Below are 23,009 nucleotides of genomic sequence, written 5' to 3' on the forward strand. Positions count from 1 at the left end.
TAGTATTATTACATTCATTGTTTAAATTTTTAGGTATTGAAGTCGAGATAAGGTAATGTTTCGAATTAGAGAGTGACACCCTGTATAAATAAAAATGATTTTAAATTGTGCTTCCTAATAATCTATATACATTGCAAAAAAATATTTCTCTAATTCTGTGGTTATTCCGTTCATTCTTCCACATCTTGTAGAACAAAATCGTGCGAGAATATATCAGAAACGCACAGTTTTCATGGTTATATTTTATTATTCTATGTAGGTACTCCGAACTTTCCGTCACGGCTTTATCTGTCAATTCATCAATTTTCCTTAAAGAAATCAGTTCTGCCAACCAACATTTTTCAATGCAAAAATCACTAAAATATATTTATGGAAATATTTCATTAATTTCAATGAACATGCAATGAATTAGAGAAAATAATGTATAATACTCGTACAGAAGGCTCATTCTACCACTTGTTCATTCCAAAACTCGCCACTTCGTGGCTCGTTTTTGAATTTTGAACTCGTGGAATAATATCAATGCCTTCTGCAACTATTCCTAAATATCACTATTTACAACCTTATCGTTTTTGATGTTTATTGGAATTCGAATATCTTGTGGAATGAAGGCAATAATAATAAATCATGGTGTAAAATTTGCAGAGTTTTTTTAATCCTCACTTTCGGTCATTTCGTTCTAATCTATTCCGTTCGTAGAACTAATTTATTCGTTTCACGATATGTTAGAATGAATAAGTAATTCTCGTGGTATATCCCCTTGAAAACGTAGTTATTTCACGCTCAACCTGGAGCCAGAAAATTCCACTTCAAAGTTCGGATGTCGTCCGTGCCCTGGCTCGGGTAGAATTTATGGCTGTGAAAAAGTCGATAAAAAAAGATGTCCAGATTTATTAGGATCGAAAAAGTAATCTAATATCCGACAAAATGCCAATATAAGCAGAAGGTCCAGATCCATAAATGAAATTATACTTTTTTTTCGCTGCGGGGACGCAGTGCAATATCAGCAACAGGAATAAAGGAATTATTGGCCCCTATTTCAGCTCTCAATTGCTATATGTTCCAGTTAGTCGCCGGTGGTGCCACTTGGCATTTGCAATTTGTTGATTCTGCATTTCGTTCTGCGAAGTGGGGAGATGAACATTTAGGAAAGATCGATAACTTAAATGTTTCAGCGCCAATTTCTACTCTAAAGAGCAAGTTTCCTTTTGCTTCTATTAATAGCCCTGTCCTTGCATCGATCACAGGGAAACAGCTGTTTTAGTGTCGAGGTTTTTTTGAGCTGATTCAATTTTATGTCATGAATTCAAATAAAGTATTCATTTTTACCTCAAATTTTTAAATAAACAAGTAGTAGATAAACAAAAGTGGATACTAAATTTTTATTTTATTCATACATAATACAATATTATGTCGTACTAACAAACAAAAAGAGAACATTGAAGAAATCAAATAGTCACTCAACACCTCGACATTCTTGAATGTTTTTTGAAACAGTTCTTTTTTGAATTCTAGCAGTAATCTGCCATCATGTGCATGGCCCATCTCCATAACTTTAATATCTTGGTGAAATCTTTCATCTTGTTCCTTACTCATGTTTCCCAAATTTTCAAAGTGTATTTTAATAATCATATTGCACCCTAAGAATTTGAAACGATCTTGTTAACTATTTCAACATAGTTCTGATATTTATGTTTGCCTAGAAACTTTTCTACAACTGCAACAAATGATGTCCAAGCTTCTCGTTCAACTTGATTCATTGAATTTATGAATGCAGGATCCTTAATTGATTGTCTCATTTGTGGGCCGTCAAATATCCCTGCTTTGAGTTTTATGTTTTCAACTGATGGCAATAAAACCATTGGACCTACATTGATGAATATAGGTAAAAAAATTTTAGAACTCTCATAAATGAATATACTGAATGAAACCCACGTTGGTAGATATGTTGATGTATCGAAAAAAGTAGAGCTGATAGAGAAAAATGGATTGCAAGGCATATTCAACGTCCCAAATATAGTTAAAATCAGCTCTTAAATCCTAGGCACCAAAAAAAAAAGTTTTTTTTTGTCCAGTATTATTAATGTTATTATATGAACGGCACTATAAACTAAACATCCACTTATTTCTCTCAAAATATACTATTATTATTATTATTTGAACTGGGGTCGTTTTGCTTCGGTGAGCCTTCCGGGAACTGCGACCATGCAGATCTTTTGTTCACTACCCTACTCATTCATAGAAACCCAGGGAGGTCGTCAACGACGTTAATAAAATTGACAACCTCCCTAGGGGCCTTGGCCATTACCTCTCTGGTATCCAGGACCGGCTTGCCCATGTGAATGGTTCTTAGGCCAGCCAGCTCTGGACACTTGCATATCAAGTGTTCAGAAGTTTCTACTTCCGATCCAAAGAGCCTGCAAATCTCGTCTGCTGACTTACCCATACGGTACAAATGATGTTTGTACCGACAGTGCCCCGTCAGCAGTCCCACCATCACCCGAAGCTCCGCTCGTGACACTCACAATATACTACTCTTCTTTAATATCGAAATGAAACCACTTATTGAAAAACTCTCGAAGAAAATTCTTCAAAGTCTAATATGAATATGAGTTCATAACGAACCTGACAAGTTATCAAAATGTGGCTTTTGTTTGAATGGCACAATTGATTTAATATAAGTTCAAGTCTCTTTCAATGGTTCATGAAATTGGAAAATATTTCAGATCATCCCCCTTGAAAGTTATATTAGAAGATGAGATTTAATAGTATTGATCGTTGGAAGTGTGAACACTTTTTTAAAATCTTTCAATATCTCAAAATAAAAGTATATCTTTACTCCCCCTTGAGGTCCCTATAGGACACAAAATATAAAGAAAATTATTTATTCTACGCATTAAAAGTACATAAAAAACTCTTGGCCTCCAATGGCCTCTTTCTAATTGTCCTAATGGAAAAATTAAACTTTATAACCTCCAAGTTCTAATTTTATGCAGAAAGTTTTAATTCAATTTTCGAATTATTCAAATGAGAAAATAACAATTTCTGAATCATCAATGGAAGTTCAAAAAGTAGGTGAAGTAAATTGAATCCCTTGATTAATTTTCATTCGTTTTTTAATGGGAATGAGCTTTGGGTAAGAGGTGAGTTTGAAGCTCCTAGAAACATCTCACAACTCGTAACAAACTCTACCAAAATATTTTCTCATAATTTCAACTTTGACTAAGACGTGGATGGATCAGCTTCTGTTAGAAATATTTCTGATATTCGTCAGTTATCTTGGCTTTCAGCAGGTGACAGATATTCGATAAAAGCTGATAGTATTTAATTTTCATTAGTTGTTTGTTCATTATTGAATATGGAAAAATTAAATCCGATTTTGAAATAGAATAACCAAACTTCTATTGCAGTGCGTGTCAGAAATAAATAATTCCTGAGTTTCATTTCTTCATTAATATCAATCCATTATTTTAAATTTGAAATTCAATCTTCTGTGTCCACAAATACGATGGAGTTGAGAATATTGGAAATATTCTGATGAAAACAGATTCGATTGGGTTAAGAATTCAGCTGCAAAAACAATTTCAAGCGTTTTGCAAAATTTTGTTTTGATAGAACCATTGAAACTTTAGAAAATGCAGCCAGAATATCGAAAAAAGTATTTTGAATATTTCCATAACAACAGATACCTCTGAGTTGAGATTGTGCAAGTAGGTATGTGAATTATAAATATATAAATTTAACTTTATGTGTCCGTGCTGTCGATCGAACAAACCAGCTGATTGAAAGCGTGTTTAGAATTTCCTTTTCACACATCAGTTTACTGATCCCACTAATGCAACTTTCGAATCGTTAAAGGGAAAAGTTTTCTAAGCATCTCAGGACTATGTTCAATCTAAAAACTTTTCTTGAAAACTTTAAGAGCTGTTTCCTTATAACATGATTCTTTGGAAGTTATAAGATTTTTCCAAAGATTCTCCAAGTTATAAAAGATCGAAATTTCTCAAAAACGGTATATGTATTCAAAGAATATGAATTTATGAAACGTAAATTTTACTCGAACAAAAAAACAATATTATTATTGATTCAAAATTATTTCTGATGTGATAAATAGGAAAGAGATCACGATAACATTTCAACTCCCACGTTCTGCTAAGATTTATTGATTGTGAATGAATCTACAGAGAGCACAGGTGACTTAGGGAGTTTCAAAATTTGCTCATTTCATTATGTGCTTAATTAAACATCAGGGAATCCAAAGCCTTGGGGCATGGAGCTTCCGAGAAGGAAACAAAAATTTCACAAAGGTACCGGCGCAAAGCTCCTGCAGTATACACTAAAATGGTCCGCCCAATGATAGTTAATAAATAATTAAATATGTCCTGAGGATTCCTGAAAATCCCAGTTGTGTATTGATTGTGGAAATATTTCAGACGAGGGGAGGAACATCTGTGGAGGGTGTTATGGTTACAAGTTTATTTTTGACGAAGGGTTTATACATCCGCTCATTTGAAGATATTCAGGACATGATATCCTTTTACAGGGGAATTTTAACGTAATCAAACATCATCTTATGCGTTTCAAGTCGGTTTCAGTGTTTTTAGTGATATGTAGTGTTTTCCATATCAGATTTCATTTTGATATGAGGTCAGTATATTTTCAGAGAAATCAATACATGTTTATGTTATTGTAACGAGGATGTTCTTGAATAGATTGGAATATGTCTTAAACAGGGTGTTTTTGTTTCGAGGAATATAATTTTAAGTTGGCATTACTGTTCGAGATGGCGACCGATTTAACAGCTGTCAAGTGATTTATTCTCAGTTTGGTTTGGCAATTCATCATGAATAGACTCACGCCTGAACAACGCTCGCAAATAGTGCAATTTCATTTCGAAAATAATGGTCTGTGCGGAATACGTATCGTGCACTACGTCCATTAGCGATGAAGCGCACTTCGGGTTGAATGGCTACGTCAACAAACAAAACTGCCGCATTTGGAGTGAAGATAATCCTCAAGTGTATGTCGAAACACCGTTTCATCCAGAAAAACTGACTGTTTGGTGCGCTTTATGGGCTGGTGGAATCATTGTGCCGTACTTCTTCAAAAACGATGATGGCCAGAACGTTACAGTTAATGGTGATCGGTATAGAGCCATGATTACTAACTTTTTCATGATGTCCAGGAGCTGTGGTACCAACAAGACGGCGCAACATGTCACACAGCTCGTGCCACAATCGATTTATTGAAAGACACGTTTGGTGACCGCCTAATTTCACGTTTTGGACCTGTGAAATGGCCTCAAAGATCTTGTGATTAAACACCGCTTGACTACTTTCTGTGGGGCTATGTAAAGTCATTGGTCTATGCGGATAAGCCACAAACCCTTGACCATTTGGAAGAGAACATTCGCCTTGTTATTGCCGATATACGGCCACAAATGTTGGAAAAAGTCATCGAAAATTAGACGTCCAGATTGGACTACATCCGAGCCAGCCGTGGCAGTCATATGCCAGAAATCATATTTAAAATGTAATGCCACAAGATTATCTCGAATAATCCATTGTTGTTTCATTGCAATTTAAAGTTCTATAGCTCTAAAAAAAACACCCTTTATATACAGAAAATAATAAATATTCTGCTAATTATAAATTTGACAATCAGGAAAAATATCGGATTCTAAATATTCAAATTTGCATATTCGATCGGGAATCACTGAAATAATAATATTTCATTCAATATAATTCATATTCATAATGGTATAGTAAAATTGTGGATTTGAAAATATATCACAATCCGACAACGTAATCTTACCATGTTGAGGACATGAAAAAGTTGCGTATACTTCCTCTATCTATGTTTATTACTCCATGGTATACTCGAAAAATCTGATGACAGGTTCTGTCATACAGTTTTCCCATCAAGAAATCATTTATATGTCAAAATTGAGCGTTTGGAAATCGAAATGAAAGTTTTCATTGAAAAACCCTTTACATATTGATATTTCATATTGTTTCGTGTTTGGACAGATGATAAATATTCCCAGCATGAAGAGATATATTCTCATTCATCTAGATAATTCCTGTTCAAACAAAGTTTATCCCTATCATAAAAACATAGCATGATCTCCAAAAAAGACGAAACCAGTGTGTAACCACGCGATTTTTCATCTGAAATTTTGCATAGTATGCAGTGCACCTACAAATTAAGCCCCTCGAACAAATATCACGTAGGAACTCGAACGAGAGACAGGCGGCTCTGGGGGAATTTGATGATAAAAGTGGTCAGTCACATTTAACAAAATTAGCGCAGAGACGGTTGCCTTGCTTATAATTAATTGTTCGTTATACAGCACATAACGTTTTCATAGTTATGGGGTGTGGCTTTTCCCTAAACCCCTTATTATAATTGAAAAATCAGGAGCTGTTGAGCGCTCGTTAATGAATTCAATTACGTACATGGTAACAACATGAATTCTTTTAAAACTAGATACGTAAATAGGAGTTATTATTTTTCTGATACAAACTGAATTGAACCTGGTCGTCAGTAAAATAAACCTTATTATTTGAGATTATTCCAGTTTTCAGTTCGTGGAACGAGTGCTAAAAAATGGTGCAAAATTTCGTCCTTAATATTTTATATCTTCAGTTCAAGTAAATGTTGAGTACTTACTCAGAGTAATAAACATAGATAGAGGGATCATATGTCATTTTCAGTGAGCAAATTTTGTTCCCAACATGAACTATCAAATTTGACATAAAGTGCGCGGAAATGAAAACATATCAGTGATACGATATTTCACTCAATTCGCGAGTTTCTCTACAAAGAACGCACTTCTTATGTCCCATAGTGAATCAACGTTTCATATCCAGTCAAAATGTATTGAAATAAATATATCAGAAATTCAGAAAACAAACATCAAACCAACCGACATGAAACAACCGATGACACTAAGAGAGCAAAAGTGGCCTAACCTTGGATTGCAGCAGGTAGATACAATAAATATTCTGCTTATTATGAATTCGACAATTAGAAAAATATCCGATTCCAAATATTCAAATTTGCATATTTAATCGGGAAGCACTCAAATAAATATATTTCATTCAATATAATATACGTTCATAACGATATATTAAAATTGTGAATTTGATAATATATCTCAATCCGATAATGTAATCTAACCAAGTTGGGGACATGTTGAAATTGCGTGTACTCCCTCTATCTATGTTTATTACTCTATGAGTACATACCAAGAGTCGATTGTGCTTGAAATTGTATATTCTATTTTTCTGGTGCAAAAACACTTGAATAAAAACTTCAATTATGGTTCACTCTTCCACATCTTGTAGAACAGAATAGTGGTGAAATATCTCAGTTTCATACAGATTTCATGGTTATTTTTTATTATTATATGTTGGTACTTGAAACTCTCCTGCCACGGATTTATCTTTTATCTGTCAAATGTATAATACGGAAAACATTCTGCCAAAAACCATACAAAAATCACTAAACGAAATTTATGGAAATATTCTATTAATTTCGAGGAAAAAACGGTTAATTAGCGAAAATAATAAATAATACTTGTACAGAAGACTCATTCCAATACTAATTCAGAACTCATGGAAAAATACACAATGCCTGTATTATAAATGTATTATAAATAGCTTTTTCATTTATATTTCATATAAAAAGTTTCCTTTCACATTAAAACTGCCTATCACTCATAGGGTCATAAATAAGTTGAGTCTTTAGTTGATTGTTTGGTCGATAGATTACTATTTCATTCAATTATGTTCTTCAACGAACATGGCTAAAAATAAAAATAAATACCGATATAATTTGATTGATTTTATATTATGCCTATATCGTATAGAAACAGAAATGACTTTACATTTACAATTTGAATTTTCTGTTTCCATTACAATTTCGGCATCAGTGCTTACCTCCAAAATTAGAAGGAAGATTTTAGGAAATTTCTACAGATAGTCGAGAAGAAGGGACTTTTCCGAATCTCAATTTCCAACTATTGTGAAACAATAAAAGCAAAACTTCAGACATATTAGTTTCATTTCGTAAAATTAAGGAATTGTATTGGAAACAATCCTGGAGAGTCGAAAACTGGAATATGCTCCAAACATCAATACAGACTTGGACATATGTTATATCATTAAAACAAAATTGTTCGTGTTCTTCTGAGTCCTCTCAATCAACCTTTGCATGACATCATGACATGAATTTCTAGGAAGCTGAACCCCATTTTTTATATTCACGCACAAACAACGCCCAATGAATTCATTGAAGAAAGGAGAACCATAAATAATGTATTATCCGATATCCGTATTTTTTCTATAAACGAAAGGTAGTAGGTTTTCGAAAAACACGGAAGCAACGAAAATATCCATCGGAGAGAAGAAAAAACAAATCAATATTTCAAACCTCGAACCGGAATGTAATTCAATTATATACTAACGCCAGGAGTACCTATTTCTTTCGTGAACAGTGACTCGAGATGTCTCACGCTACATCCACATTGACGCAACAGATGTTACAAGTTTAGATTCTGTAGATGAAATAAATTGGATTTGGGTTTCAGGAGGGAAGTCTATATTTTTTTCCGGAGTGATATTTTTCACGAATAAGAAAAGAAATGAGGAAATTGGACAATATTTGGTCTGATCTTATCAGTAATCATTTTTGGCGGTTCCTCTTTCTATATTCGTGAGTATTTATCTTCATTTAATTTGTAGCATCCTTGAATATATCACTCCATAAGTCTTAAAACATGATTGTTTTTCACGTATAGAATGCATGCGTTGATGTACCTTGAATCTTTGTTTTATACTCAAGAGACTCAACATTTCAGTAGAATGAGAGGAAATTGGAAACAACCTGCTTTCGTTATCTGATGGAATGCTATGATACTCAGGTTAGATTCTTAATTTTCCAATTCTCATTTGAACTTAAAACTAAGTTAACAAAAGTAGCTTCTATAATTTTTTATAGTTCAAGCAATTTTTCGGTACTGGGTCATAGCTACGATTAAGATGTCTAAAATCCTGGTGTATTCACTCAGCTCCCTTTTCCCTTTCTTCCTTGAGGTGGCGCTGAACAAAGAATTAACCAATCAACGGAATCATTTCAAAATTTTCGTTTGTTCTGTAAGAAGTAAGCCATTGTCGATTTAACCTCAAAATGACATTGACAGAAAGACGATGCGAGCGCCGCCATAAGAAACGATGCGACAGTCAAGTGGAAGGCTGGTCCCTTGAAAAGTCGCCAATAGTAAGTGAGCACACTAGTGTTTTAGAGATCTTACCTACGATGTATATAGAAAGTGTAATAAAAAAAATTGTTGTTGTTCAAACAATAAAGCATATGTAGATGAATCTACGATGAAAGTCATGAAGATTAGATGGCATTCATAAATAGATTTGAAGATATACCAAAGTGTTCCACAAATCATTTTGTAAAAAATGGCGAAATAAGATTCAGGGAGTATGTTCCTTTAGGATAAATAGCTAGAGGCGATTTTGAAACTGTTTAGTAGTCAGCGAACTAGAAGAAATGTCTCTACACTCTTCACAAATATATGGGAATACAAGGATACGAAAACGTTACTAATATGAAGTGAAACGATAAAACTTTCATTTTTTCATACTATTCCTGAAATTAATTTGATTTTTTGTACAGGTTTGATATTGTTGATTAATATTTTATGTTGTTATTAAAATTTGTCAAACTTGCATTCAATTTTTCATCTCTCGGTAGGAAACCTCGATTACTCAATATCAATTTTCATTCTGCAGAGCAGAGCGGCAGTTTGGCTTGCTACGGCTCTGTGGTCGCACAGGGTATGTCTATGTCTAACCAACCTTTGATTTCCCAAAATCTTCTTCAAATCATATTTGTTGTCTGTCCAGTGTTCCAATAAAAAAACTGCCCAAAGAATTCCGTTGAATTGGTATCTACCATATAACAGAAATCCTCATTCCTAATTGGCAAAAACGTATTTCAGCTTTCGACCTGCTGAAGGGAATCCGATCCCAAAAATGTCATTATGTCGACTCAGATTGTGTCCATCTAATTAATTCTTTAGCCACGTCCAAGCAGCCAACATCTGTTGCGCTCCTGCGGCTGTACAGCGACACACAAGTCGAGCTCGTTCGACTGAAACAAAACGCTTCTGGAATAGGAATTTAATCTGCTATAGGTGGCGCATAAGTGCCTGGAGATACGCTGTGTGCGAAGAGGCTTTAAGAGTAGCATTCAAGAAGGATGGATTTCGGGGAATTTGTGCAAAGCATACGGATTTAGGTAATATAACTTATTTCCTTTCTCACGATATAGAACGAGAGCTTCGTCGATAAGATTCGAAATTAGGATATTTCATATTATGTATAACGGGTGTTTTTTTTTCGAGGTATATAACTTTAAGTTGGCATTACTGTTCAAGATGGCGACCGATTTAATAGTTGTCAAGTGATTTATTCTCAGTTTGGTTTGGCAATTCATCATGAATAGACTCACGCCTGAACAACTCTCGCAAATAGAGCAATTTTATTTCGAAAATAATGGTTCTGTGCGGAATACGTATTGCGCACTACGTCCATTTTATTTTGTTTAGCGACGAAGCGCACTTCTGGTTGAATGGCTACGTCAACAAACAAAACTGCCACATTTGGAGTGAAGCTAATCCTCAAGTGTATGTCGAAACACCGTTACATCCAGAAAAACTGACTGTTTGGTGCGTTTTATGGGCTGGTGGAATCATTGGTCCGTACTTCTTCAAAAATGATGACGGTTAGAACGTTACAGTCAATGGTGATCGTTATAGAGCCATGATTACTAACTTTTTCCATTCCTGCATTGAACAACCATGATGTCCAGGAGCTGTGGTTCCAACAAGACGGCGCAACATGTCACACAGCTCGTGCCACAATCGATTTATTGAAAGATCCAAGATCTTGTGATTTAACACCACTAGCCTACTTTCTGTGGGGCTATGTAAAGTCATTGGTCTATGTGGATAAGCCACAAACCTTTGACCATTTGGAAGACAACATTCGCCGTGTTATTGCCGATATACGGCCACAAATGTTGGAAAAAGTCATCGAAAATTGGACGTCCAGATTGGACTACATCCGAGCCAGCCGTGGCGGTCATATGCCAGAAATCATATTTAAAATGTAATGCCACAAGATTATCTTGCCGATAAATAAAATTCATGTCAATCGAATAATCCATCGTTGTTTTATTGCAATTTAAAGTTCTATAGCTCTGGAAAAAAACACCCTTTATCTGCAATTAGTCGGAAATCAATTCTTTCGAACAAATTAGTTTCCAACTAATGACTGACAGAACGAAATTGAAGTTGATAAGAAAGTATTTTCAGATATTCTTTCAGAAATGAAGTTATTCTGTAGCTAATACTTTCCAAAAACATTTTTGACGTCAAGTAGATAAGTATTACATTTCAGACTTTCAGAGTGTCCAGACCAATTCTAATTTCCTTAGTGAAAAATTCCTTGAGTGCCACAGACGAATCTAAAAACAGTAGAAATCCCATTTTATTGCCCTCTAGTTGACTTTCCGAGCGTATATGATAAATAGCGCATTCTTGATGATTACTTTTTTTCCGCTTTCAAAGACTTCATGCTGTTATGCGAATAGAACTATTGGAATTGTTAATTTCTGTTCCTTTTCATTATGCTAAAAATTGTATGCATATTAAATACATGCTCTCATATGAGAATGATTTACATAATAGTTTCGTATTTCCAGGCCGCACTAGGCAACAATGAAGTCGAAAATTGTGGTGTAATGTGAAAATAGCATGTATGCACGCTGCCCTTTGTTTACGTCCATTTTCGTAAACGACCGTTGAATCGAAACATCAAAAACTATAACATGCTGTACGCAGCTTGTCTACGAGGTCAAATGTCAACAAGTTTCATTATGAAAAATACATCTTGTTTTCGACTGTATCCATTGCATTGGTCATTGTATTTTCGAGCAATGATGAAGGTTGAGAGGAAAAGTGAAAAATTCTACCACCATTCACCATTTAGGTATCGTTAAAAACAGAAAATCAGATTGTGACCGGAAATAGAGGAAATTTTTGACATTCGACCAGTTTTATGGTTTATTTAAAAAATGACATCAATTGGGATCTTGATTTGAAGGTGATAAATTTTGGAATATCAGAAGTGGCCATCATCGTTTTTGAAGAAGTACGGACCAATGATTCCACCAGCCCATTACGCGCACCAAAAAGTTTTTCTGGATGTAACGGTGTTTCGACATACACTTGAGGATTAGCTTCACGCCAAATGCGGAAGTTCTGTTTGTTGACGTAGTCATTCAACCAGAAGTGTCGACGATAAAATCGACGTAGTGCGCGATACGTATTCCGCACAGAACCATTATTTTCGAAATAAAATTGCACTATTTGCAAGCGTTGTTCAGGCGTGAGTCTATTCATGATGAATTGCCAAACCAAACTGAGAATAAATCACTTGACAGCTGTTAAATCGCTCGCCATCTTGAACAGTGATGCCAACTTAAAGTTATATACCGCGAAAAAAAACATCCTATAGAACAAAATCATGTTTATATGGGAATGATAATTGTGTACTTTTGAGTAACAATTTGCTCGTCCATTTCGGCCTGAATGTTGGGTGTTATGTTGTTCCTCAGAGTAATAAACATAGATAGAGGGAGCGTATGTCATTTTCAGTAAGAAAATTTTGTCCCCAACATCAAATTTGACATGAAGCTCGCGGAAATGAAAACATATCAGTGATACGTTATTTCACTCAATTCGCAAGTTTCTCCACAAAAAACGCACTTCTTATGTCCAAAAGTGAATCAACTTTTCATATCAACTCAACATGTATTGAGATAAATACCTAAATATATCAGAAATTCAGAAAACAAACTTCAAGCGTGCCAAACGACGAGAAACAACATATGACACTAGGAGAGCAATAGTTGCCAAGCCTTGGATTTCAGCAGTTAGATACAGAAAATGATAAATTTCAGTATACTATAAATTCAACAGTTAGGAAAAATATCGTGTTCCAAATATTCGAATTTGCATATTTAATTGAGACTCAAATAAATATTTTTCATTCAATATAATATACATTCATAATGATAAACTAAAATAGTGGATTTTAAAATATATCACAATGCGACAACCATTTTAGGTCAGTATATGTTCTAATCAAAAGGTTCATTATCAAGCGTTTGAATCCCTCAGAACATAGACCTCAATAACAATCGCATTCGGAATGGTTTTTGTTATTTCCGAATTTATCCTGATCCACGTCGAAAATATTAATAGGAATTCTGATATCAAATTCGGCAAATGATCTGGAAAACCGCATCATTGAGGTCTCGTTTTTAGCGATTCGGGTTCGGCCAGCCATAGTTTTCCAATTTTTAATTTCGAACGCACGAACAGTATCCGATTATATTACCGAATTTTCTTCTGCCAACCCGTTCGTCCGACCAGATATTGAAATTCCGTTATTGTTGGGAACGCTCCACGAATTGTTGAAAACAAATTTGTTTTCGATTTCCGAATTAAGACCGTTTGCTCATCGGGGCGCAGGAAATATCGGAGGGCTGACGTTCTACGAACTAGGTCAAATGACGAAAAATCGCTAATGTTGCGAAAATCTTGAATGAATTTCAGGGGTTCTGGTAATAGAAATGATTTAGAGACGAGAGTGCAATACGAAAAATAAATATGATGTAGAATGTTATGTTTCTTTGTAGATGTTTTTATTTTGAAATATGTAAATGTGCAATTCACTCTCTAGTTATTAGGTGTAATAAAAAAAATCCATTATTTTTTCCAATAGATGGCTTTAGTTATCTGTATCTCCAGCTGTACCTATAAGTCTGATCGGGTTCCACTAGATTGTGTCAGAAAGATCAGATTCCGTACTACAAAAACTTTTATGACAGTATTGTGATTAGTGGACTCAGTTTAGTCTGGGCGCGCGTCAGAGATGGACACTAGCAAAGAGAAAATACGCTATATTTTGTAGTTTTTCTTTGATGAAGGCGAAAATAAAAGCCAGGCGGCTGAAAATCTGAATAGTGTTTATGGTCCTGATACTGTAACAGATAATTTCAACTTCAAAGATGCACCACCCACTGGAAGGCTAATTGTCGATAAAATCATGGACATTGTCGAGTCCGACAGTCATATAAGCACTGTTTCTATTGCCCAAGAGCTGAAGATTGCAAGAAAATAAACTAAAAACGTTTGAAAATAGAAGCTCGGGTACCATACGAGTTAACGCAAAAAAATTCATGGGTAGAACTTCCAACTGCGAATCTCTGCTGAATCACAACAAAATCGATCCATTTTTTTGAGCGGTTGGTGACTGGTGATGGTGATCACTTACGACAACGTCAAGCGAAAACGGTCGTGTTCTGAGCGCGGTGAGCCGGTGGAAACTATAGGTAAGCTAGGATTGACGACCAGGAAGATTTTGTGGTGTGTTTGGAGGGATTGGTAGGGAATTATCTACTATGAGCTACTCGCCTACGGCACAACTGTTAACTCGGAACTATACTGTCAACAGATAGACCGTCTGAAGGAAGGAATCGCCCATAAGCGGCCAGCTTTGGCCAATACGAGAGGAATTGTGTTCTATCAGGATAACGCTATGCCACATACATCGATAGTGTCTCGCCAGAAGCTCCGGGAGCTAGGTTGGGAGGTTTTTATGCGTCCACCTTATGGTCTGGACCTGGCACCAAGTGATTACCATCTGTTCCTGTCCATGGTGAAAAATTCGCTTCAACAGGGGCTTGTTGATTTACCAATAGGTACGAGGGCTTCTATGAGAGAGGAATAATGATATCACCTTCTAAATGTCAAAAAGTTAAAGAACAAAACGGCGCATATTTGACCTGAATCGGATCATTCTGAATATGGTAATTAAAGCAGTTATTCATGCAAAAATAATGGATTTCTTTTTAGTACATCTTATATTTCTGCTAGAATATATTCATTTCTCCACGATTGCTTTCGAATGCAGCTCTTCTTATTCCGAATTCGATAAAAAATAATAAATTTTTATGGAGTGAATGTTTTGCAACTATTTCGATAACAGAAATTAAAATCTATCTGTGATCTGGATTGATTGTCATATTCATTGCAGTTTTCAAAACGTCAAATGCATTTTTGAATATTTCAATATTATTTAGCGTTCAAACAAACAAAAATGGTTGCATCAAGCGAATTAGATCTGGAATACAAAAATAACCGAAAGTTTAGGACCTCAGAAATCAAAGGATATGAAATATAGGAAATATTATACTCATTTTAAGGACCGGAAAGAAGCAAAGAAGACGTGGTTCTGGCATATTGATCACCGAAATGAAAGGATAATATTTACATTGAAAATTCAATACGACATCGGATGAACATAACAAATACTTTGATCTCTTCAATAACAGGCTCTAACCCTGTATTGAACAAACCCCTCAACCACAAATAGAACGCAGACAAACATAACTTATCTCCTGAAAACATTTCATAGGGAACTCTCCACAAAATACCTCCGCTCTGGGTTTCATTTCCAATAATTGGCAAAATAAGTACAATAAAATATTTTTAGATTTCAATGATGAAAACGAAATATGAAATAGCTGTAAACAGGGTAACTTTCATACAATATTATTTTCTATATCATTGGAGATAAATTACATAACAAAATATTTTAATGCAAAGACAAATTTGAATTTGTGCGCCACAAAAACCGCAAAGACGGAAAGCTACAGAATTAATTCTACAATAATTCTCTGGAACAACTTGAATCTAAATACTGTCCCAGCATAAAGTCGTTAACGTGATGCGCCAAAGGTAAAACAAAGAAAATCGTAGGGCAAATACGAACCCGCGGGGTAGACGAGGAAGGGAGGGGAGGTAAATTGCGGACTTCCAGGAACTTCGAGCAACCATACAAAGTTTTCCTCTTCTCCATGCCTTTCGATTCGACAGTTTTGAGGGTGGGACTTGAATTATTTATTCGAACTGTGTTGATATACATCTAATTTGATCAATGGCTCCCTCTAGGAAGTGTCAGTGGAGTTAATTCTTCTTTCTGATCCCGAAACTTGGAATGAATAAAACCGCAGATAAAACCGTAAGGTATTATCAATTTCGTTCTAGAAGTGCAAATATTGGGCGATACATTGAATAGGACATTTTTCATAAGTCTCATAGGTTCGTTAAAAACTATTTCATAACGATAATGGACTAGTTTTCATTTTTTTGTTAAGGATTAAATTCTAAAAATTCAAGTAAAATGAAACAAAAATGTGGAAGAATCATTGAAATATCTCTAGAAATGAAAAAGTTATGGGACTTTGAAGTTGCGCTTGGAAGAATAATTTCATAGTACATGTAAGTGTCGTGACGTCACACACTAGACGACTGGTATTCGCAGTGCTTACGAATTCATTGGTGTAATATCACTTGTGCCGTTCGTGTCCTGTTTTGTTCGTTACACGATGGCTGAAATAACTTACTATTTACATATAATACATATAAATTACTTTTTTCTCTTTTTACTTTTTACTCCTCACATAAATATGTTTTGGCATTGATAGACTTCAACAACTAGTACTCAACTACAAACTGTTTATGAAACGTTTTTTAAATGAATCATCGTTATAAGTTGAACCATGATGTAGCAAACTCAAAAGTAGATACTTACTTGAAAAGTTTAACTCATTTTATTTCTGCAATGACATAAGATGGATTTGAAGAAAAAAACTCCATCACTGCGAATATATCGATTTTAGGCAAATTGTCTCTTTGTCCTTTCACGAAGCCTTCTTCCATTATGGTGACATAAAAACAAAACTCGAGTTAAAACTACACTGTACAACTACAAACGGCGCGAGAGCCTTGGCGCGGCTAAGTTTTTAAACGTAATTTATGGTGTAGCGATCACAAGCAAGAGCCGTGACGTCACAGACCAAAGACGTTCCGCGCTAAAATACGTAAATTTAAATAATCTATTTCTCAGTCATTTATTGATGGATTTTCAAAATTTTTTCACCGATTTATCAGTTTTGCTCTATATTTTAATTCTATCTTGTCAAATATAGTATTATCAACATCACTAAACTAGTCCATTAGGTACTCTATATTTCTCTATTTCAGTATCGTAATGAGTTCATTACAGTTCTAAAAACAGTGCTGTAATGAACTCATTACAGCATCGTTTTCAGTTATATTTTTCGTTTTGTGGTTGTCCCTACTGACTTCCAATTCTATCAAATTTCAACAAACGTCAGTAATTGTCAATATAATATAATTTGGATACCTATAATGAAATGATTTACTACATATTCGCAAATTCTCATAATTCTAGTAGTGTTAAATCGATTTCGTCAGACATAATTGACGAATTTGATGCGTAATTGTAAATTATTTCAAAATTCGAAACGTACGATCCATATTCAAATTCCGTAATCTGTCAATTTTTGTAACAGTCTCACCAACTGCCAAGATACAATACAAAAGTTACTAGAAGATATTATCTGCATTTTTCATTGAATTTCGACAATATTTTAAAAACTTGACTGAAATAGAGAAAATATCGTCTAATACTCGTTGCAGAAGGCAATTCCAACACTCTTGCGTTCGCTCCTTCGTCGCTCGTTTTCGAATTCCGTATTCGTGTTGGAAAAGGAGCCCATTCTGCAAATTGTTTCATAATATACTATTGAAAGACTTGGATTCGGTTTTTTTATGAATTAATTTCAATTCTTTCTGTTATTATTATCTTTTTGTTTCAAATGAATTAATGAACTCAATTTTGTTTCAGATAATTGGATCTTCCTAAGAACTGTTTGCTGAAATGTTTTGAAACCTCTCAATCAGGTAAGCTTCACTGGAAAATTATATCAACACCTAAAAATTGAGAAAAATAAATTAACCTACTTCTTAACCGTTTTCTGATTCAGTTTTAAGTATTCTGTGATCGATTATATGCGATGAACTGTTCTTCTCTCGAAAATCTACTAGATATTAACTGCCTGTCGGAGCTATTTTCTATTAACTCAATGAATCAACTTTTTTCATCGTAGCTCATTAGTAATATGTTGAAAAAATCAATTTGTGTAATTAATCGAGAGCTCACACGATGCGTTATTAAAAACCGGATCTCAAGAAGCCGCTATATGGCCACAGCTGTTTCTTGATGTAACACTTTCTGGGATAATGAAACTGTATTTTTCTCGCTTCAGAACGAATGTAATCAATCACTTCAGAAATAATCCTCAAGGACTTTCATATTATATTTTTTTCGTATTATCGTAAAGATTCAATGATTCTTTCTTTACTCCACAATTTCAGATTTCATTAGAGGTGCACAATTTTTCCCGGTTAATTTTCTATCAACTTTCTCATTTTTCGTTCCATTTTTATTGAACACTGATACATATTTAAACACCTGCCAGCAGCAACCGTAAATTCAGTTACAGGATTTATCAATTCGCAGGTTAACATTTTCACCAGAGAAATTCAGTTATGAAATTCATCAAAAATTCATGGCAGTTATGAATTATTCATTTATGCAGAAGGTGGATTGATTACGTCATGACCTGGCCTTAATTTGTAAGGGACTTGAATCAATCGATTTGAGTTCGATCGTTTACTTATAATTTACCCCTTCAAAGATGCATATTTTATGCATTTCCTCGTTCGTTTTGAATGAACTGGAATTCTTGGAAAAACGAAGTTCGATAACGAATTGCGGCAAAAAAATACAGCGCAAGAAGCTTGACGATAATGTTTTTCAGTTTAAGAATTTAATCTCATTATTGGTTTTTGTCAGTTCTTTAGTTCTGAGCTCAGTTCATCGATGAAATGAAAAATCTTCAGAAATTCAGCTGTGTACAAGGAAATACAACAAGAAAGGAATTTTTGTTGTGTTGAATTCATAGCAAAAAGGAGAGCGATATATTCATCAACTATTTGTAAATTTCAACTTTTCGACAGAATAACTACACTTCAACTAATAATCCAAACATGAAAGCAGCTGACTAATACCAGAGAAGTATTAATCTTTAACTACTTGCGTATGTGTATGAAATAATCTATTCCTACAAAAAAAATGAAAATTGTTATTACTTTATTGCCAATGATTAACTGACTAGATGCAATAAAAGTTCTTAAAAAATCAAATTCTGTGAAAAAAGAACTGAAAATCTTGTGAAAACAACATGCAAAGAACATTGAAAATGAAGTAGAAGAAATTATGAGAATATTCACAGATGAAATGATATACATAACTGAATGCACAAATCTACACATCTCGAATGTCTCAATTTATGAGAGAATGTGACGCCAAAAACGGATCAAAAACAAATGCAATCTTTTATGGGTTGGCTATTGTTGTCTGGATATAAGGAGCAAAATTATAACCACTTTTTAGAAGCCTGGACAGTAGATGGTACCGGTTTTGAAATTTTTCTGGTATGAATGAGCCTCTTGAACGAAGTGAAAGGTAGTAATCGTATTTTGACGTGTGAAAGCTCGTAGTCTAGTTATCTACAAGCGAAATAATTATTGAAAGATGAAATTACTAGGTATCATTGAAATCATGATAACAAAATTAAAAATTAGCCTTTCATTGGGTATTCCTCGGGGTATCCTTACAATACCCTAATAGAAGAGTTAATATTGTTGTTGAAATATGTGTGGCACATACTCATTATCAAGAAGATGGCCTTTGGTTATATTATTCCAACTGATGAACATTGCAGGATGTCAGTGCACAGAAAATGATTTTTGAAGGTTATCTCCTTAGATTTTATGAATTTATTTCAAGAATTTTTTCTGACGAAATAACAAACAGCAGACAACAACATGAACCACCTGAAAATAGAGTCACAACATTCAGAATACATATTTAATTATAGTTATTTGTTATTTTACAGAGTGGACTCTCGTTAACTCGAAACATTACCAAGATTTTTCGTCGAGTTACGAATAGTTCGACATAGGCATAGTTCGAGTTATACAGCTCATGGTTGATTGAACTCGACTTACAGAAGTAATGAGATATAGAGGTAAACCGAAAGAAAATTCGAGTTATAGATGTAAAAATAGTGTTATTTATTCACTATAGTAGGAGATCGTACATATTTGATGAATTCACTGAAATATGATTTGATAATAAAAAATTTCATAATGAAATAGACCAACGTCTCTCTGTGTTGACAAATGTCAATTGACGAAATCTGAATATTTTAAGAGTTTGATGAAGGAGTCTGATTCAGACAACAAAATTTCAGGAGAGTTGATTAATTAATTCAAAACGTTATTGTTCTTTTATTTTCAAGCAACATTTTTTTTTTCAATCTGACAGCTCCTGACAAATTATTTCAATTATATTTTTTATAATTTTCTGAGAGGTCTCTCAGAAGCCTAGGAGAGTCGGGATAAAAAACATTCAACAAAAGATACATTTCCTGCTGCCTTTACAAAACTAAACAACAAACAAAACTAAACTTTAAAAAACCTCACGATGCAATTATTGCATCATTGAAAACGCTCAATTCACCTACACGTTTCGAATTGTGCGGTGGGGTTTGGAATTAACCTCGTAATTAACTGCTTCGAGTTATAGAGATAATTTTTGTGTAACTTATGAGGTAAAAATGGTAAAATATATCCGTAAAAGCCTTTCCAGTTATGCATGGATATTTTTTCGGCTTAGACAGTTTTTTTCGAAGGGGTTGAAAATAATTCGAGTTATCGGGAGTTTCGAGTTAACGAGAGTTCACTGTATGTAACGGGTGTTTTTTTTCGAGGTATATAACTTTAAGGTGGCATTACTGTTCAAGATGGCGACCGATTTGACAGTTGTCAAGTGATTTATTCTCAGTTTGGTTTGGCAATTCATCATGAATAGACTCACGCCTGAACAACGCTTGCAAATAGTGCAATTTTATTTTGAAAATAATGGTTCTGTGCGGAATACGTATCGCGCACTACGTCCATTTCATTTTGTTTAGCGATGAAGCGCACTTCTGGTTGAATTGCTACGTCAACAAACAAAACTGCCGCATTTGGAGTGAAGCTAATCTTCAAGTGTATGTCGAAACACCGTTACATCCAGAGAAACTGACTGTTTGGTGCGCTTTATGGGCTGGTGGAATCATTGGTCCGTACTTCTTCAAAAACGATGATGGCCAGAACTTTACAGTCAATGGTGATCGGTATAGAGCCATGATTGCTAACTTTTTCATTCCTGAATTGAACAACCATGATGTCCAGGAGCTGTGGTTCCAACAAGACGGCGCAACATGTCACACAGCTCGTGCCACAATCGATTTATTGAAAGACACGTTTGTTGACCGCCTAATTTCACGTTTTGGACCTGTGAATTGGCCTCCAAGATCTTGTGATTTAACACCGCTAGACTACTTTCTGTGGGGCTATGTAAAATCATTGGTCTATGCGGATAAGCCACAAACCCTTGACCATTTGGAAGACAACATTCGCCGTGTTATTGCCGATATAAGGCCACAAATGTTAGAAAAAGTCATCGAAAATTGGACGTCCAGATTGGACTACATCCGAGCCAGCCATGGCGGTCATATGCCAGAAATCATATTTAAAATGTAATGCCACAAGATTATCTTGCGGATAAATAAAATTCATGTCAATCGAATAATCCATCGTTGTTTTATTGCAATTTAAAGTTCTGAAGCTCTAAAAAAAACACTCTTTATATGATATGATGTATTCCAAAAAATACGATGTGTGATAATATCCACTTTTGTTAGTATTCCGGATCTGGCCCCTCGCCTAAGGCTGCCCCAAATAAGATCGTGTCAGGTATAAGCCTGGGAGTGAATTGGATTATTTCTAACAAGCAACTCGTTTGGAAATAAGCAGTAATTATTTCAACTGAACGCCCCGCGATGAATACCAAGTGCTCCAAAAGTAATCATGGGCTTACGTACCGCTTGTCAAAAATATATGCAGTAATTCGTGAGTCTAATGTAGGATTATTGTTATTATCGTTCGAGATTAGTTTGCCGCGATCGTACCTTCAGGAATCTACCGGAGAATTATAAATACGTGTTTTTTTCAACGTTACCTTAATTCCTGACCATATGTGTGCGATTACAGAACTGATCGAAAAATTATTTCGGACAAAATATTCATGATTATTATGTGACAATAACTCTGAATCATATGTGATGGAGATAAACAAAGTACATACTAAAACTTTAACACTCTAGTTCTATATTTCCACCCATCTCATATCATAGAATTATCAATTTTTGAACTCAAGAAAGTTTTTTTTTAGGACTCGAAACAGCGCCTGCAACCTATCTAGGTATTCTAAACATTATTAATAGCTATAATTACATAAAAAAAATATTTAGTACTGTTTTCTCAAACATATTATATCTTTATGATATATTCGGTTTTTTGGCTTGAAATACAATTCCAATAGTGACAAAATATAAATAACCAACCAAAAGAAAAAATAACTGAAACTATACAAATAGAGTAAACGGTTAACAAATTGAATAACTAACATAACATAAAGAAATTGTATTTAATAATACAATTTTTCCTCATCAGTGCCTTGTAGTTTGAAAACTTACTGAATTTACCACTTTACAACTTGTATACCTACTTCACAAGAATTGGAATCGGGGAATCTCAAAACTAACTGACAATAAATGTTTCTCCAGTTAACAATTAGGACAGGCAGCCATTGATTTATTTCTGGATCTCTCGTGAAATACAAATCGACATTCGCAATTTATAAACAATTTCAGAAATTTTGAATTCAACTTTTGGTTGAGGTTGACTCTTAATCAATAAATGATAACTTTGAATTATATGAAAAGTTGATTGAGTCTTATTGATTATTTCAAAAAAACCTGTATCAAGTGGACAATTAACTTATATTATTAACAAATTGATTAACAAGATTTTTGGTAAA

General features: G+C 34.4%; 1 protein-coding gene across 3 annotated transcripts in view; it reads left to right on the top strand.

The window, feature by feature from the left end:
- Positions 1 to 23,009, top strand: part of LOC123672461 (irregular chiasm C-roughest protein-like) — a 140,112-nt gene that overhangs the window by 49,825 nt on the left and 67,278 nt on the right. For all 3 annotated transcript variants that reach the window (XM_045606556.1, XM_045606558.1, XM_045606557.1), the window contains one exon: positions 17,862 to 17,917. The gene's annotated coding sequence lies outside the window, so the exon portion shown is untranslated. The remainder of the gene's footprint in view (positions 1 to 17,861; positions 17,918 to 23,009) is intronic.

Source organism: Harmonia axyridis, chromosome 2 (genome assembly GCF_914767665.1).
Source record: "Harmonia axyridis chromosome 2, icHarAxyr1.1, whole genome shotgun sequence".
NCBI classification, from domain to species: domain Eukaryota; kingdom Metazoa; phylum Arthropoda; class Insecta; order Coleoptera; family Coccinellidae; genus Harmonia; species Harmonia axyridis.